The sequence below is a fragment of the Natator depressus genome, chromosome 28 (assembly GCF_965152275.1).
Source record: "Natator depressus isolate rNatDep1 chromosome 28, rNatDep2.hap1, whole genome shotgun sequence".
In the NCBI taxonomy this organism is placed as follows: Eukaryota; Metazoa; Chordata; order Testudines; family Cheloniidae; genus Natator; species Natator depressus.
Window position 1 is genome coordinate 5,355,910 of NC_134261.1, and position 18,031 is coordinate 5,373,940.

The 18,031-nt window shown below is 49.4% G+C and overlaps 3 non-coding genes across 3 annotated transcripts; all 3 read right to left on the minus strand.

Moving 5' to 3' along the window:
• Positions 1-9,994: 9,994 nt before the first annotated feature.
• Positions 9,995-10,067, minus strand: TRNAM-CAU (transfer RNA methionine (anticodon CAU)). Its single transcript has one exon. It is a non-coding gene; the product is annotated as a tRNA-Met (tRNA).
• Positions 10,068-12,418: 2,351 nt separating this feature from the next.
• On the minus strand, positions 12,419-12,490 carry TRNAA-UGC (transfer RNA alanine (anticodon UGC)). Its single transcript has one exon. It is a non-coding gene; the product is annotated as a tRNA-Ala (tRNA).
• Positions 12,491-16,319: 3,829 nt separating this feature from the next.
• On the minus strand, positions 16,320-16,392 carry TRNAF-GAA (transfer RNA phenylalanine (anticodon GAA)). The gene has a single exon. It is a non-coding gene; the product is annotated as a tRNA-Phe (tRNA).
• Between the last annotated feature and the right edge of the window lie 1,639 nt (positions 16,393-18,031).

The following is an 18,031-nucleotide window of genomic DNA, read 5'->3' on the forward strand; positions in this document are numbered from 1 at the left end:
ACCCCTGCCTAGGTGGGTCTCCTGAGTATTGAGGCGACTATCCCTACTTCTCATCTGGGGGACTACAGATTGATTCCCTGATGAGAAAGCTGTGATTTTGACACCAGGTGTATATCTACAGTTCAATTAAAACCCACAGCTGGCCTAGTGCAGCTGACTCAGACTTGCCAGGCTTAGGGTCCAGGGGTATGCTCATGCTGGAGCCCGGCTACTGGGATCCTCCCCGCTTGCTAGGTTCAGTGGCCTATATACTGAAGATGAGTTATAAATGAGGAATGTACACTGGGTGCTGTCACTGGACAGACACTTCCTAGCAGGAGACCCACCCAGTTAATGTGATATACTCTAAAAAATATCTCATGACAGAAAGGCAGCCTGGGGCTCTGTATGTATCGTCTCGCAATGACTCCAGATTCAACATGCTCAGGTTAGAAAGAAAGATTATTTTTTATTGCGAGCCTGGAAATAGCCTCCGGTGTGAAAGTCAGAGCTGGATTATTTCCAGCTCATGCACCCTTATCACTAATGAAGGAGTAAAGCAATGTACAAACCGATGAAGCCATAATATGTCATTTGCATCCTCAACCCTTGTCCCTGTGACAGGATCTCAAGGACAGACAGAATTGTTACTCAGGGTCAGGAGGAGAGAGGAAAGCACTTTCCCCCATGTATTTCCCCAGTCTGGTGTGCAAGGCAGCAGAGATGCTTTAGGCCTTTTAGGGCATTTTCTGTCACTGTTTTTTTCCATGTTGGTGTGGGAGGAAAGACTTAAACCTGCCAACTCTGTGAACCTGTGAATGTTAAACGACCAAGTGATGAGTTAACAATAATGCTGTTGCACAAGATTTGATCGGAACGAGAAAACAGAAAGCCCTTGAAGTTGAACTCTTGGGTGAATAGAATGAGCTGATTGATATTCAGCCTTGGAAGGCAATAGATTGTTGCATCAGTCACAGCAGCCTGGGTTGGTTGGTTGGTTTGTTTTCCCTGGTAAATTGCCGAGGGTTCAGAGAAGAGCCACAGGGATGATTAAATGCTTGAGCAGGGAGAGAAGTTTAAAAACAAAACAAACCTTTCCTGCTCCTGCCGGCTGTGGCTGCTGAGGACATTTTCCTTCTCTCCTCCTGGGTCTCTCTTCTGCCAGATTCTCAGCCAGCGCGGCCGCCCTGCAGACGAGGGCAGAGCAGTTTGGTGAGAGGCTGCCGGACTCACCACATAAGAGCATGGCTGCTGTAGCAGCTTGACTGATCATGGGCCACGTCCTGCAGCCCTGGCAGCCCAGGATAACCTCCCACTGAGGGCCATGGGAATTTAGCCTTTGGAACTAGCTACTGGTACCTGAGGTCTCAGCTATGAATTAAACTGGTGGCTGTCAAGGTTCCTCCCCCACTCTGAACTCTAGGGTACAGATGTGGGGACCTGCATAAAAAACCTCCTAAGCTTATCTTTACCAGCTTAGGTCAAAACTTCCCCAAGGTACAAAGTATTCCACCCTTTTGTCCTTGGATTGGCCGCTATCACCACCAAACAAATACTGGTTACTGGGGAAGAGCTGTTTGGACACGTCTTTCCCCCCAAAATACTTCCCAAAACCTTGCACCCCACTTTGTGGACAAGGTTTGGTAAAAAGCCTCACCAATTTGCCTAGGTGACTACAGACCCAGACCCTTGGATCTTAAGAACAATGAACAATCCTCCCAACACTTGCACCCCCCCTTTCCAGGGAAATGTTGGATAAAAAGCCTCACCAATTTGCATAGGTGACCACAGACCCAAACCCTTGGATCTGAGAACAATGAAAAAAGCATTCAGTTTTCTTACAAGAAGACTTTTAATAGAAATAGAAGTAAATAGAAATAAAGAAATCCCCCCTGTAAAATCAGGATGGTAGATACCTTACAGAGTAATTAGATTCAAAACATAGAGAACCCCTCTAGGCAAAACCTTAAGTTACAAAAAAGATACACAGACAGAAATAGTTATTCTATTCAGCACAATTCTTTTCTCAGCCATTTAAAGAAATCATAATCTAACATGTACCTAGCTAGATTACTTACTAAAAGTTCTAAGACTCCATTCCTGGTCTATCCCCGGCAAAGACAGAATATAGACAGACCCACAGACCCTTTGTTTTTCTCCCTCCTCCCAGCTTTTGAAAGTATCTTGTCTCCTCATTGGTCATTTTGGTCAGGTGCCAGCGAGGTTACCTTTAGCTTCTTAACCCTTTACAGGTGAGAGGAGTTTCCCTCTGGCCAGGAGGGATTTTAAAGGGGTTTACCCTTCCCTTTATATTTATGACAGTGGCACACACAGCTTCATCCAAAGAAGTGAAGGATGTAAGTGAAAGAGCAAAGCTGGCCCTCTGGGGAGCTCCTGCAGTCCCATAGCCACAGCTGGAAGGGAGAAGAGGAAAAACTCCCTGAAGTGCTCAAAGCAGCACCGAGAAAAGGAAGTTTGTCATGAGATCAGTAGCAATAAATATGAAATGAAAGAGTACTTTCTCCTCTGTGATGCCATGTTTGAATTGTGTTACTTTACTATGAGATAAAGTATTAAAATATGCTTCTCTAATTTCAGGATGGGTCTGTAACCATAATCGGTCTCTGTGGGAAGTCAAAGTCTCAGAATCAATGTGTAAGCACATGGTTCTACCACATGAGTTCCCCCAAACAGATTCCTTGGGTCGCAGAGTAGTAAGGTCTTCTTTTCTCTGTACTAGTTGCCAGAGAGGGATACAATCCATGCGGTCAGGAAACTAGAGGCAGGAAAGTCAACTTGCAGAGATACTTATTAGTGCTGCCCACTCATGGGGAAGCACATCAGGGGTCTGTGGCCTGCCTCTAACCCTGCCTTTCCTGAGGATGCAGAGAATTCTGTTGCAGATCCCAAAGCTTCCTCAGAGATCATAGGAAGCCAGGCTGTGAATGGACTCTCACATTCCCTTCCCTAGCAGCACAGAAAAAGTTCTTTTCACACATAGCAAGGGTCATCTCCTGAGACAGTCCCATGCACATGAATGCTGCAGTCACAAAGTCCAGGAATGTTGTGCATTCATAGGGGCCTTGGAAATAGAAGAGGATGTAAGCTACAATGTTTCTCCGGTGTACGTGGGGAAGAGGCAATGACTCCACTCCCCTTGCTGATTTCCAGCATAGAGTGCAAGAGAAGTGTAGGGGCAGGGATGGTGCAGAATTAAGAGGACAATAGACAGCCACTCATAGCAGGATCCCTCGATTCACTCCAACAGTTGCCTGCCTTTTCCTGTGTAAACCCTACACCTGAGTTTCCTATGATTCACCATGTTCCCCTGCTACAAAGCTGCATCTGACTCGTCCCCAGCTCTCCTGCTGATCTGGAATGAGGGAGAGAAAGAATAAGGTCATGCATCCCTATCTTTTGGCTGCGGGTAATTTCCTCAGTCATGTGTTTCCCCCGCTCCACGAGTGCTGCTGAGACCAAACACGACGGCCTTCCACGTCTTGTGGGGCAAGGATGTCCCTACCTAGTCCGGGGAAATGTGGCTTTTCTGCCGGTATTGGAACGGGGTTTGGGCCTGTTGGGCTTTGAAGCTTTTCACAGCTCTCCTACTGTGTTTTTTCATTTTCAGCAGGTGGCTGAGCTGGATTGCAGGTCAGGTCCGAGGGGAATGGCAGGGCAACCACAAAGAATGCAATCGACTCTTTGGATCATGGGACACACTGCGCCTAATCGATGCCATAGCATTGTATCCCCTTTGACAGAGCGGCTGTGAGGAGCACCTTCAGCGACGAAGGCAGTCCCCCGCAGCAGTGCCTAACCGGGTTTCTGTGGCCGTTAAATGGCTGGCCGTAGTGGAAAAACACCCTGATTCAGCAGCAGAGCGGAGGCGGGCGTGGGCTGGGCTCTGGGACCTGGATGAGCCTTGATTCTGTCCTGCTGGTCTCTTAATTAGGGCAGGGAAAGAGTTTTACTGCGGCAAGTGGGAGAAGTTGTGTTTTCTGTTCAGGCTTTGGTATCTGTTCCTCCAGGTTTCTCATAAGCACACAGGGACCTTAGTGGGTGCTCTCAATGCTGGATTGGCCCAGATACCATAATGTGATGTGAATTGCATTTTCCTTTCTTTTTTTTTGGTAGTATTTCCAATGGCATTTGTGTTGTTGGGAGATGTTAGGGTTAAGCTGCTGGTGTGCTAACATGGCATTAGGGAAGAAAGACACAGACAAGCAGTATTTCTCCATGTGATAAACAAGTTGCCATTCTTTTCCCTTCCCCGTTGCTTGCTGAGAATTGATAAGCATTGCAGCTGCATGAAAAATGCAGTTGTCTAAAGAATCTGCTTTGTGTAAAAGAAGTGTCATTTCCCCCTCGCTTCCTTTCCCAGCTACACAAGCGAGCCCTGGGTCCTCCCTTCCTCCCTCCCCTGAGAACTTCTGATTAAGGGAACTTGTAGCAACAAATTACTGCTAAGAAATGTATTTTCAAGGTAAAAATGCCTGTATAATATGCATAATTCTGTGTACAATAAATAGGGGTGGGTATCCTAAGAGTATGGGTGTTTCTATTACTTAATAAGGGGTTTGGGGGTGTTATAACAAATGTAGGTGTTTGCATACTATCTTAAATAGAAAAAAGTGTGCTGTAACTCACCCAGTGCTTCCTCGAGATTCGGGTCGAGGGGAAAGAGTATCGCAATAAAGAAGCCTGTCCTCAAATCCGCCTCTGGGTCAACCTGCTCCTTTCTTCTAAAATGTGTCTGTGATTTCGTTTTGCTTTGTATAACCGTGTTTTCTCCTGGGTCCAATATTTAACTAAAAAAAGAAGGTTTCAGGGTGGAGGAGGAGGTGGCTTGGGCTAGGGCTGCTAAGAGAGAGAGAGAGAGTAGCATGTTTTCTTTATTGTTTCCTGCCCTCTTTTTCTAGACTAGTTTCTCTTCTGCACCAAACTTGCCTCTTTACTATGTGAGCCTGGTTTAGCTCAGTTGGTAGAATATCAGACTTTTAATCTGCAAGTCCAGGGTTCAAATCCTTGCGCAGGTAGAGAGAATCTTCCCCCCTATGGTATCCCCCAAGGACTTATCATAGAATATCAGGGTTGGAAGGGACCAATCCCCAATTTTTGCCCCCGATCCCTAAATGCCCCCTCAAGGATTGAACTCACAACCCTGGGTTTAGCAGGCCAATGCTCAAACCACTGAGCTATCCCTCCCTGAGACATCAGGAGACATCTCCTCAGGACCCAACTTGACATCATTTTTTTCTTTTCAGGACGTGACCTTTCCTACGAAGGGCCATTTCTTACCTTGGACTGAAGGGGCAACTTCCTCACATGCCCACTGGCCTCACAATCTGGAGGAAGAAAGGCCTCTGGGCCTACAGCAAACTGCTGCCTGCCGACTTGTTGAGCAAATGCAGGGCTGGCCAGAGAGGCCATAGAAAGAGTAGTTCCCCAAATCTAAATATCCCTAAATTGCGGCTCTATTAAATCATTAATTGCACATTCCTCATCTGTGAAAGGGTTGAAAGAAACTTAGCTATTGGATATAATTTATTCATTGAGACCTTTTAAGCTTCTGCTTATAATAGTCTCAATAAGGTCTATATCGGTGTTACAGTGAGGTGACAGCTTTAATTGGCTCTGCGGTTGTGCCTTAAAAAGTAAACAATAATTTGATTTTAGTATTGAAATATTCAGTTAGCTCAATCTGGATTGCACTGGTTGGTTTCAATTCTCTGTTTTAGGATTTATAAGGGTGGATTTTCTGCTCTACTTATCTCATTATTTGCCTAAGCTGCTGACCTGGTTTCAATGTGATATCATTAATTCGTTGATTTGACCCAAACGTGAGAACAGAATTGTTTCACCCTTCGTTAGCTGAGTGGTGTTTATAGTGGTTTTGCCTTAGTGAGCTGTATTGGTGATTGTATTGGTTCATTTTAATAAACTGTACAAAAGGGATATAGAGTCAAAATTCTTTCAGTGAGCACCATGGGCTGGAACCATAGCAAATCTGGGTGGAGATCAGCCTCTCCACAGCAGAGCCCCATCGGCTCCCTCTCAATTTAACCTCTGAGTCTCACCGGGAAGCAGTTGAGGTGGGCATCAATCTAAGGGCCAGCTGAATCCAGTAGCACTCATGGCAGTACAAGGGAAAATAAACACCCCCATGCAGGCTTTTTGGAAGAGTGTGTGTGTGAGAGGGTGTGGCTGCAGGAGGGATCACTGAATGGACTGGTGTCTATGAGTGGGTGGAACTTGCTAGGCATTTACTGTCCTATTCAGTCATAACCAGAGCCCTCATTGGACTCACCCTGGTGAGGGCCAGCTGAGGTTCTGGATCTTGTTTGAAGGGATCTAAAGGGAAGGGAAAAGCTCCTCCCCTTGATGGTCTGAGAATTCAGGCCCCAACGCTGAGCTTCACCCAAGCTTCCCAGCAAGTGGCTACACACAAACACCTGCTGCCTGGGAAAGGCATGGAGTACCCCCAGGCACTGCAGATACATGCTCCTTCAGCACCACAGCTCTCACATGCCTCCCGCTACAGGAACTAGCCCCAACAGCTGCAGCAATAACTAGATGTGGGGGCGGTCTGAGCCTGGGCCTACAATCTGCTCCCTCCAAGAAAAGCAGGCCCTGGGTGAGCAGCAAACACTGAAGGTGGATTTCTTTCCGGCTCTGCGTAGAGCGCGCTTTGCACTGCTGCAGGAGAGAGCCCTCGAGGAGCAAAAGTGCCAAACACACCACACATCATGCCTCAGAAAGGAAACCCAAGTCAGCAAATTCACTTAAAGATGGAGGCAGAGACATGGCTCCTGCTTCCATCCACAGTGACTGCAGTTATCTAAGAGACACAACAACCCCCCAGTGCTTTTCATAAGAGCACAAAGTCTTTTTGCCTCCAGGTTGCAAGGCCAGTGGGGAAGGCCCAAAGTTGCCCCTCGTGGAGCCAGGAGTCCCCACACCTGCTGGGTAAAAAAAAAAGCACCAGAAAGTGGTCCATAGTCTCAAGTGGCGCCAGAGCCTGACACAGCGCCCCTGGGCAGCCTTTGCTTTGCACATGCCAGCCATGCACATTTGCAAATACTTTAAAGCTCCTGTCAGTAAGTTCTGGGGACAGTTGCTCACCTTCATAGAAAGCTCCCTAAAATTGGCCTGTTTCTCCCAGTGGTACATCGAATCTCTGTTCGGACCGAGATGAAGCGGGGGCCTCACTGCTGTGGCTGTCGCTGCCATGAGAGAAGCCACTGTTGTGGATGAAGCCATCCTGCAAGCACCTTCCACCTAGCCGTCCACTGAAAAGCCCGTAGGAGGTAAGGTGGGAGTGGATGAACACTAGAGAGAGAGGGAGGCCCTCCTAATCGCCTCCCACTTCTGCCACCATCGACCACCCCGTACCTGGGGCTGCATCCAATGGGCTCGAAAAAAATACAACCAGATCCGAAGAGTCAGTTGCATTCTTTGTGGTTGCCTCGCCATTCCCCTCGGACCTGCCCTGCCCTGCCCTCCAGCTCAGCCACCCACTGAAAACTGAAAAACAAAAAAGTAGAGCAATAAAAGGCCTCAAAGCCCAACAGGCCGTACCCCCCTTCTAATACGGCAGAAAGGCCACACTTCTCCTGACTAGCTAGGGACATCCTATTGCCCCACAAGAAGTGGAAGGCCATCGTGTTTGGTCTCAGCAGCACTCGTGGAGCAGGAGGAAATACATGGCTGAGGAAATTCCCCGCTGCCAAAAGATAGGTCTTGAGCATGACAACCTTGTAGGCTAATGACAAGGTCCACTTACACCACCAGCTGAGCCATTCCTCACAGGCCAGCAGCTGCTTCTCCCAGTTCGTGTTCCCCACCTCGTCCCCGACCGAATGCTAGAAGGCCCAGCTCATCAACCTGCCCACTCTTGCAGCCCTCCTCTTCTGCCCTGACTGATAGGGAGGAGTATTAAGCCTCCCTCCCTGAGGCCAGCCCTTCAGCATTCCTGGGGAACACCAATGCCGCCCAAGTGACTTTGGGCCAGTAGGTCAACCAATAGGGCTACCTCCTAGGCCAGGCTTGCAGCCCAGCTTCAGGACTGAGAGGAAATGCAGATCACATCCCTATCTACAGGACTCCAGGCATGACCAGCCTTCTGGATCAAACATCCCCTCTTGTGCTCAAGTCACAACAGCTAGTGGGCAAAGAACAGACTCCCATGTAATTTGAGAGAGCAAGATGAAGCTTTGGAAACCCCAGTAGGGTTAGCTGGCAACCAAAGGGACCCAAGGTGACTTGAACGTGGATTGTAGGATTCAAAGCCCTGAGTGCTGGCCCTTAAAACATGGGACCAGCAGGGGACCCCTCAAACTCTATTGACTTCTGGCAGGGAGGACTCTATGGGGACAATTTTTTCTGGCAAGGAGGACCCTGTGAGAACATGCCTCTCTGGCCAGCCCTGCATTTCCTCAACAAGTCAACATGCAGCGGTTTGCTGCAGACCCAGGGGCCTTTCTTCCTCCAGACTGCAAGTCCAGTGGGCATGTGAGGAAGTCGCCCCTTCAGTCCCAGGCAGTAAAGGGCCCTTCCCAGGAAAGGCCAAGTCCTGAAAAGGAAAGAGTGCAGTCAAGGAGTGTCCTCAAGAGATGGCTTCTGAAGTTCTTGGGGGACATCACAGGGGGAAAGTGGTCCTCAGGTTGACCTGGGACTTGAAGCCTGGACCCTCAGATTAAAAGTCTGAGTCAGCTTTACCAACTGAGCTAGCCAGGCTCACATTCAAAAAAGGCAACTTTGGGTCAAGAGAAAGAGGGCTGGAAACAATACAGAAAACCTGTTACTCTCGCTCTCTTAGCAGTCCTAGCCCCAGCCTGCTCCTCCATCCTGTGCCCTGAGTCCTTATTCTTTTTTAGTTAAATATCAAATCCAGGAGAAAATATAGTTATACACAGCAAAACGAAATCACAAACAGAAATGTCATTGGAAATACAAAAATAAAAGGAAAATGCAATCCCCATCACTTTATCGTATCTGGGCCATTCCTGTACCGAGAGCACCCACTAAGGTCCCTGTGTGCTTACGAGAAACCTGGAGGAATTCATACCAAAACCTGAACATGAAACTCAACTGCTCCCAGGTGCCGCAGTGAAACCCTTTCCCTGCTGTGACATTGCACTCCATGTGATTTTATGAAAGTATGCTAATGAGTGTGAATATAATGTAATTAGAATATGCTTCACGCAAAAGGTCTCTTGTAAGGTATCGTTACAAAGCTTATAATCTACTGTGTGTTTTCATCCTATCATTCTTGTATCTGAAACTAGAAATATGAACTATAACTCTGAGGTCCTGTTGTAATTATGCAAAGCGTGGGCCATTAATGGTGGTTTGGAATCTTGATGGCTCCCATTGACCAGGACAATTGAGTGTAGATGGCTCTGTCTACTTGCAAGCCTTCGTGTGAGTCAGGATGGGAAGAACGAAGGCTTGGGGTCTCACAGGACAATCTGGGGCTTTTCCCCAGGAGAAAGACAAAAGATTCCTGCCTTGGGCCTAAGTTATATAAGGGGGTGGAACAGAACAAAGGGGGCGGAACAGAACAAAGGGGGCTGGAGTCATGAGAAATCCCCTAGCTATCACCTGAGCTGGAACAAGGACTATACCAGGGGGAAAGATTAGGGCCAAGACAAGAAATTAGTCTGTGAAAGAAGTTTATTGGAAGATCTCTGACGGTGAATAACGTAGCTGAAGTCGACGTACTTAGATCGACTTACCAGGGTGTCTTCACCATGGTGAGTCGACTGCTGCCACTCCCCCGTTGACTCTGCCTGCACCTCTCGCCGAGCTGGAGTACAGGACTTGAGCGCTCGGGGGTCGATTTACCGCGTCTAGACAAGATGCGATAAATCGACCCCCACTGGATCGATCGCTGCCCACCGATCCAGCGGGTTGTGTAGACATACCCATAGAAAAGTGTGTTAGATGGATGGGAGGGCGTCTAGAAACCACTCTCCTATACTTTCTTTTCTCTGATTGCCTTTAGAAAAACAGTTGCCTTCTCTGAGGCTTGAACTCAGGACTTTCAGAATATGAGACTGACATGCTGCCAACTGCACTAAGAAGCCACAGGACAGTTTTGGTCTCAGTGCATATAGGATCCTCCTTCAGCAGTGACTGGGGCAGGGAAGGAGCCAGGGGTGTGCTTGAAGAAGCAGGGAGATCTGGTGCCTGTCCTGGCAGCTTTCTCAGCAGCAAATAAATCAATTCTCCCTACCAGCGAACAATCTACCAGAAATAATGGCAGCATGGGATGGGTGTTCCTGAGCTACGCACTTGCACATTTTAGAATTTACTTGCATTACCCTAGTTTGGCGTTTCCCCTATGAATTGGGCAAAGCAAGTTGGGGAAGCTACATGGGCAATAGAAACCAGGGCTCTAGGTAAGGCTTGAACTCATAACCCCAGCAGCAGTCCCCTTTGCACTAACCAGTTGCACCCACTGCAGGTGCTTCTTACACAAAATAGGCAGTTACCAGTCTCTGTGGTTCACACCTTTGCCTGGTAATTGAAAGGCAGATGCTTCAAACCTCACTAAAGACGTGGCTTTTCAGTGACGAGACTCCAGTACATTTTAACAGGAAGAAAATCTCCTCTATTCTGGTCTCGGCCCATTTGACTCCTTCTGCCTGTCTTCTCGCCCCCCAGTCTCTTTTCTTCCCCACTGGGGCCCTGCAGAGAGGAGCCCCAGTCAGTCTCTGTCACAGAGAGTCTGTGTCCCATAAAGGGAGGGAGGGGTCACTGTAAAACATTGATAATGGGGAGAGGAGGGGTGTGTGGTTAGGGGGAGAAAGGCTGGAGAACTAACAGTGGGGCCCAGAGAGATTCCCCCACAGATCGGGGACATCCCCTGCTGCCCACCATCAGCCAGCTGTGGGAAGAACAACTTGGGATTGCTTGGGGAAGCCACTTTTAAAAACACAAGTGTACCATGCTAATTACATTTTAATAAAACCAAAGCCTCCTCAAACCCAGCGTCACAATCACTGGGATGACTTTGTCCTGATATTTTACCGGCTGCAGCCACAAAGTGAGTCAAATTACAGCTCCCGTTCGGAGTCAATGCACACAGAAGAATCCAGAGGCTTTTCATTCCTTAGGTTCTGCCGCCATTTCATTTCTATCCTGTTCCAAGATTTATCATTGTGCAAAGCAACGTTATGCCCTTGGGAGTGTCCCCCCTGGCCCCGCCTGCCACCCCTGGGCAATTTAAAAGGGCCCAGGGACCCCCGCCACCACCACTGGCAACACAAGGGGGCTAAGGCGGCTTCCTGCCCGCTCTCGCTCCGCGTGGCGTGCCACTCTCGGAAGTGGCTAGCACGTCCCTGTGGCCCCTGAGGCAGGGGGGTCTCCACACGCTGCCCCTGCCCTGAGCGCCAACTCTGGCAATGGGAACTGAGGGGGTGGAGTCTGCGGGCAGCGGTGTGCAGGGACGCCCCCCATCCTCCCACTTAGGGGCTAGAGGGGGGTGGGGGTTGCTTTCAGGAGATGCCCGAGGTAAACGCCGCACTCCTCACCCACTCCCACACCCCCAACCCCCTGCCCCAGTCCAGACCTCACACCCACACCCAAACTCTCTCCAAGAGCCTGCCCTCCGCACCTCCTCCTGCACCCCAACCCCCTGCATGAGCCCAGACCCTGCACCCAAACTCTCTCCCAGAGCTTTAGGCAGGTGTGTGTGTGAGGCAGGGAGCAGGACTTGGTCCCATTCTGGGCACCACCAACAATTATACAAACCTGCCGCCCCTGTCCAACCCAACCTTCTGCTGCTGCACCTCAGCCCCCACCCGTGCAGGGTTTGAAGCTTGCATTGCTTAAATTCCAGGACACTGGGGGATTTCAGCTCCCTTTTGTCCAGAGGGAACCTTCACCCCACTCCCAACCAGATTCGTGTCCATGGGATGACTGTAGGGGGGCTGGGTCCCTCTGTGTCTTTTCTCTCTCTAGGACAGGCCAGGGGCATCTGAGCACCCAGGACCTTCTGTGGAGCTGCCCTTCGCCTTCCCCTTCTGTGGTCTCATCTGTCATCGACTCCAGCCTGTTTTCTATCCATTGTCAGCACCATCCCAAGCCAGCTGCACTCACCTCAAAAGGACAGCGTCCCCTGGTGGGTGTAAATCACTGACCTCTCTCCTCTCTGAGCACTGACTGCCCCTCCGTTTCCTTGCCCCTCAGTCTGGGCAGATGGGACCTTTCCCTGCAGTGCTGGAGGATTCTCCCTTCTCATCCACCATTGTCCCAAACAGCACAGCAGGTGGGAATCTTAAAAGTACCGAGGTGACTTAGGAGCAGAAACCCCCCAGACCTTCCATGCAATTGGCACTTGCCCCTCCCTGAGCAGGACTGAAACTTGTGCAGGGAGGCTGGTGGGCCACATCCCCGCTGGGCATGAGCAAAACAGCCGGGTGAAAAGAAAACTTGGAGATGCTGGGGCTTGAACCCAGGGCCTCATACATGCAAAGCATGTGCTCTACCACTGAGCTACATCCCCAGATAGGTTATTGCTGCTATGGGTTACACTCAGATCCTTCCTGTTTCCAGAGCATCCAGGGGCCTAACAGCAGCATGAGGGACACAATCCCTGCTCTGAGGGCCAAACCTCCTGTCCTGGAGGTTGCTGGTTCTTAGGGGTCACTTTGCAGCAGGGCTAGATTCTATGTGTGGGGCAAAGAGAGTGCCTGCCCTGGACTCAGGGTGCAGAGATACACTCAGCCCTCTCCCCTGCATTGGCTGGGTAGTGCTGTCACTCCCTGCTGGAAAGTAATGGGGGTGGGGAGAGCAGCTCAACACCTGACCCTGCTGGCAGAAGTGGTGTGGGGAGCTCCAGGTATTTCTAGGATCTACTAGTTCCACTTGCCTGTAAAGTCCAGCTTTCCCTAGCACATTCCCTGTGGTGTAATTGGGTCACTGTTTCTATGGCTGAACAGCAAAGAATCGCTCCCAGTTTCCTTTCTATCTGCAGTAAGATCAGCCTGTGTCGGTGGTTAATGAGGTGGATCTAGTTGTAGATGGTTATTCATTTCCCACCTTGACAATTCAGACAGTCCCTATCCCATGCAGATCTCCAGCACCTCAGTGATCCTGGTAGCAGGGGTTGGGTCTTCCCTGAAGCCCTGAGATTTTCAGGGTTCTTTTCCCCCTCCACCTGGAGTGAACTCACTGCTAAGGCTGGAGGTGCCCAGGGCCCCCTGCTTGTCCACTGTTTCCATCGCAGAAGAGGAAGGTTCCATGGAATTTGACACCCTGCTCTGCACAAGGAACAGAGAAAGATCTTGCTGTTCCTGCGTCTGTGCAAAGAAAATTGTGCTTCTGTGTGAAAGAGAGGCGGGAAATAGCCCCACGGTGGGACAATATCCTCAGGATTAAGAGCAAAGGACTCAGGCTGAGAACTGATTTCATTCCACTCATCTGGGATTTAACAAATTGTCTTCCATGGAGACACTTGTGACACTGATCCAGACTCTGGGGGTTTGGGCTGCTTTAATTCATGGTAAAAACGTGAACTTGATTCCAAGAAGGGAGAGAGGAGAAGCCTGAAGCTGACTAGTCCCTGGTTAGGGTCTCCTGGAAAATGGGAAACATCCTTTGCTGCTCCCAGGGGAGAGCGGCTACTGGCGACATACCAGGGCTGGGATGAAAGGGGAATGTTTCATGGACTTTATGTGCACAGGGCCCCACTAACTCTGAATCCTCCATTGTAGCAGGAATTTAGAAAGTCACACCTCGGTCAACGGCAGGACGGGGGGTTGAAAAGAGATTACTTTTTTTCTCATGAAGGGGAGAAAAAAAATAAGGGCTGGCCACAGTGCAGAATACCACTTTGTCCTCTGGCTGAGGAGCTGGAAACCAGGCACAGATGACTGGTGTCTGCCGAAAGAGGTGGGGGGGGGTGTCACAATTTCAAGGTTCAGCCCCATCCCCTTACGATCAACAGCCGCTCCCAGGTGTGAACAATGCAGGGAGAGGAAGCAGCAAAGGCAGCCCCTCTCCACTTCCCCCTCCAGCAGCTGCTGTGCAGGGAGGGAGCCTGGCAGCACTGCATGATGTAGCAGGGATGCTAACCCAGGTGGGGCTCATGACCCCTGTCAAGGTTGCTCCCCCACTCTGAACTCTAGGGTACAGATGTGGGGACCTGCATGAAAACCTCCTAAGCTTATTTTTACCAGCTTAGGTTAAAACTTCCCCAAGGTACAAATTAATTTTATCCTTTGTCCTTGGAATATCCACTGCCACCACCAAACTCTAACTGGGAAACATAGTTTAGACACATCTTTCCCCCCAAAATCCTCCCAACCCTTGCACCCCACTTCCTGGGAAAGGTTTGGTAAAAATCCTCACCAATTTGCATAGGTGACCACAGACCCAAACCCTTGGATCTGAGAACAATGAAAAAGCATTCAGTTTTCTTACAAGAAGACTTTTAATAGAAATAGAAGTAAAGGAATCACCCCTGTAAAATCAGGATGGTAGATACCTTACAGGGTAATTAGATTCAAAACATAGAGAATCCCTCTAGGCAAAACCTTAAGTTACAAAAAAGACACACAGACAGAAATAGTCATTCTATTCAGCACAATTCTTTTCTCAGCCATTTAAAGAAATCATAATCTAACACATACCTAGCTAGATTACTTACTAAAAGTTCTAAGACTCCATTCCTGGTCTATCCCCAGCAAAAGCAGCATACAGACAGACACAGACCCTTTGTTTCTCTCCCTCCTCCCAGCTTTTGAAAGTATCTTATCTCCTCATTGGTCATTTTGGTCAGGTGCCAGCGAGGTTACCTTTAGCTTCTTAACCCTTTACAGGTGAGAGGATTTTTCCTCTGGCCAAGAGGGATTTTAAAGGGGTTTACCCTTCCCTTTATATTTATGACAGCCCCATATAGTGCCCTCTGCAAGTGTTGCCTCTGAAATTAGGAGAACTCATGAGTTCAAGGCACAGTTGCACAGCGAGAAAAAAGCCCAGCACTATATGCCCAGGGTGAAGGGGTGTGCTAAAGCCTGGCATCAAACCAGAAACCTTCAGATCATCCATCTAATGCACTCCCAACTGAGCTACTTTGGCAATGACTGAGCCAACCAGGAAGGCTTAATACACGTGCTGCAGCTCATGCTAGGAAGATGTAAATCTGGATGTCACAATGCAGGAGACAAACAGTGGACTTGGTCCAGAGGGGCAGGCTGGGGTTTCCTATATCCCATTCACTCTAGCCAGCACCTGCCCCCTGACAAGCTGCCGCTGGTGCCCCCAGTTTGGCCAGAAAGAAGCAGCTGTTCTCGCTGGAACAAGTCCACCCACGGCTCGCAGGCAACTCCCAAGCCCACCACAGCACACCATCTTGGCCAGAAAGGAGACTACTCGGACTCACCATTGCTTATTTTCCTTCCACCCAGAACCCAGCTTCTTCCCCGGGGCTGCAAGTAGAAATCCTTGGGAAGCCAAAAGGCAGGCACAGGATTCTACCTCCCAGCAGCCAACTGCACCTCCCCAGGCTTTGGCAGAATGAATGGTGGTACTCTACTAACCCCACTTAGCCTCACTGAGGCGCTTAGCTTCTGCCCTGCCTTCCTCAGCATGACTTTCCTCTTTCGCCCCATTCCTGCCTCACTTCCTTCTTTGGCAAGTCATGCAAAGGAGGCCAGCCGGAAGAGCTACATCCAAGGGCAGAGGAGGCCAAGTCAAAAGGCTCCAAAAGGTGACTGGCCTCGATCCTCTAGCTTTCCCCAGTTGATGCAAGGCGCTTATCTCAGCTCATTTCACCACCCTCTGTCATGCAGGTTGGGGTTATCCCAGGGACAGGAGAGTGGCAGAAGGAGGAATGCCTTGCTGGACTGCAAGGGGAGCTGGGAAAAGTAAGCCATCATGTTTCTGCATGGTTTCAAACCAGGGGCCTTTTGCGTGTTGGGAAAACATGATAACCACTACACTACAGAAGGTTTGTTGCAGGGCTCCGCCTCTCCTTTCAAATTCCATCCACTTGGCTGGTGCTCGCCCTGGCACACACTGATGGGCAAACCTGGAGAAAGTGGTGGCAGCCCTTCGATAGGTCAGGTGGTAAAGCAAAGGACTGGAGCTGGCGCTCAGGAAGTCATCCTTACATCGCCCTTGTCACTCCAGCTTGAAGGAGAGCTTCTTTTTCTTCCCCTTGCTGAGAAAGAGCAAGAGAAGAAAGAAAGCTCAGGTGGGCCAACTTGGTGCACAAGCCTCCCCTGTCTTTTCCTGCTGGGGAGCCTGAAATGAGGAACTTGTGGCAGGTAAAGGCACCACTGCACTTCCAGAAAACAGCCCACCCCTGCACACAAAGGGACCAAAGAGCATGCCAAAGCCTGGGATTGAACCAGGGACCTCTAGATCTTCAGTCTAATGCTCTCCTGACTGAACGACTTTGGTACCTACAGGGCACCTTTTTGGCCTGCTGTTTCTCTGTCAGGATGTTTTGTCAGCCATGGCACACAAAAAGAACATCATTGTGAGTGGCCCACGAAGGCAAGTTGAAGTTTTGCCCGCCTTGCTCAACTTGACTTGCTTCCTCACCCCATTCCTGCCTTAGTTCCTTGGCTGAAGGCGACTGGGGCCCAGTGGCACAGGGAGGAAGTTGGGCAGCTAGACCCCGGCAACAAGAGTCCTGCTGACACTTGCCACCCCACCCTGTTGTCTCAGCTTCACCTACTGGTTGCCAGGGAATTGGGGCCCACTAGCGTAGAGGACGGAGATAGACAGATCCACCCTTGCCTTGATGCTCAGGCTCATTAAAACATATCTTTCATCTACAATGGCCAAGGAGAGACCGACATCGCTTGCTATTTTATCACTTGAAAATGCCATTGGCCAGTGTTTCGATCTCTCTAATGCTGAGCTTAAGTTCATGAGGGCAAAGGTGAGAAAAATGACCTTGAACTAAAGCACTATGATTAACATTCAAACTCTGTCTCTTACTGTAACTCTAGTTAAGACTGGTCCACCCTGTGTTGGTGGCCGTTCAATTTCTAGATGTTTGCACATTTCAGTTACTGTTTAAATTTAAAAGTTTCTATATGCTTAGTTGAAATGATTTTTTTTTATTTGCTCACATGGAATGAAAAATACAGATTTACAGATCCTAGCATGCAAATGTATCATTTTATATGATAGAGAAAATCATGCATCCAAATTGTGCATGAAAATCATAAAATGAGCTCCACGTGCAGTAAAAAATAACGTATTCAAAATTTTAACATATGGGGGCGGGGGGCAGCGAAGAAGCTTCTTGCCTGGGGTGCCATTTGGTCTAGGGGAGGCCCTGTCAGGGAGAGCAGGAGTTAGTTTCACATGTCTATTTTCAGGCTGTAATCTGTGGGCCCTCTGCTCTGTGGGAGGGATCCCAGAAGCCCAGACTCAGGGCTGGAACAGGCCCCTGATTTAGGGGGTGGCTGCATGGTTTACAGCGCTCTGATGTCTCAGACAATCTGTCTCTCCCAAAGCCTCAGATCTGCGTCCCGAGAAGGCTCCGGCACCGCCTCCTCTCCGTTCACGTTCTGTAGAAAGGAGCAGCATGAAGGGTTAGGGATGAGCCATAGGGCACTAGCTGGGTGGCAGAGGCTTCAGGAGCCCAGAGTGTTTGCCTGTCTGGAGCATTTTGGCTGAGAGCTCAGGGACACATTGTGAGGCAGAATCCCAGGCATCTACATGAAAGGAGCATAAGGATGTTAGAATGGCCATACTGGTCCAGACTGAAGGTCCTGTGATGCGGTGAGTCACAGAAAACCCCTTGGGCTGCCACCTGATGTGCTGGGACTACCTCTGAGCCCGTTTTCCCTGCCAGCTTGGAACTTCAGTACCCTGCCTTGTTGAGCCAAACAAGCTAGCCTGCTACAAACACAGGCCCAGGTCTGGTCCATGTCCCCCAAAGCTGCAAGCTTAACTGAAAACAGCTTAAGAAGCGCTCCTGTCTCCAACACCCAGATACCCAGTTCCCAATGGGGTTCAAACAGCAAATAAATCCCTTTTACTCTGTATAAAGCTTAGCCAGAGTAAACTCATAAATTGTTCC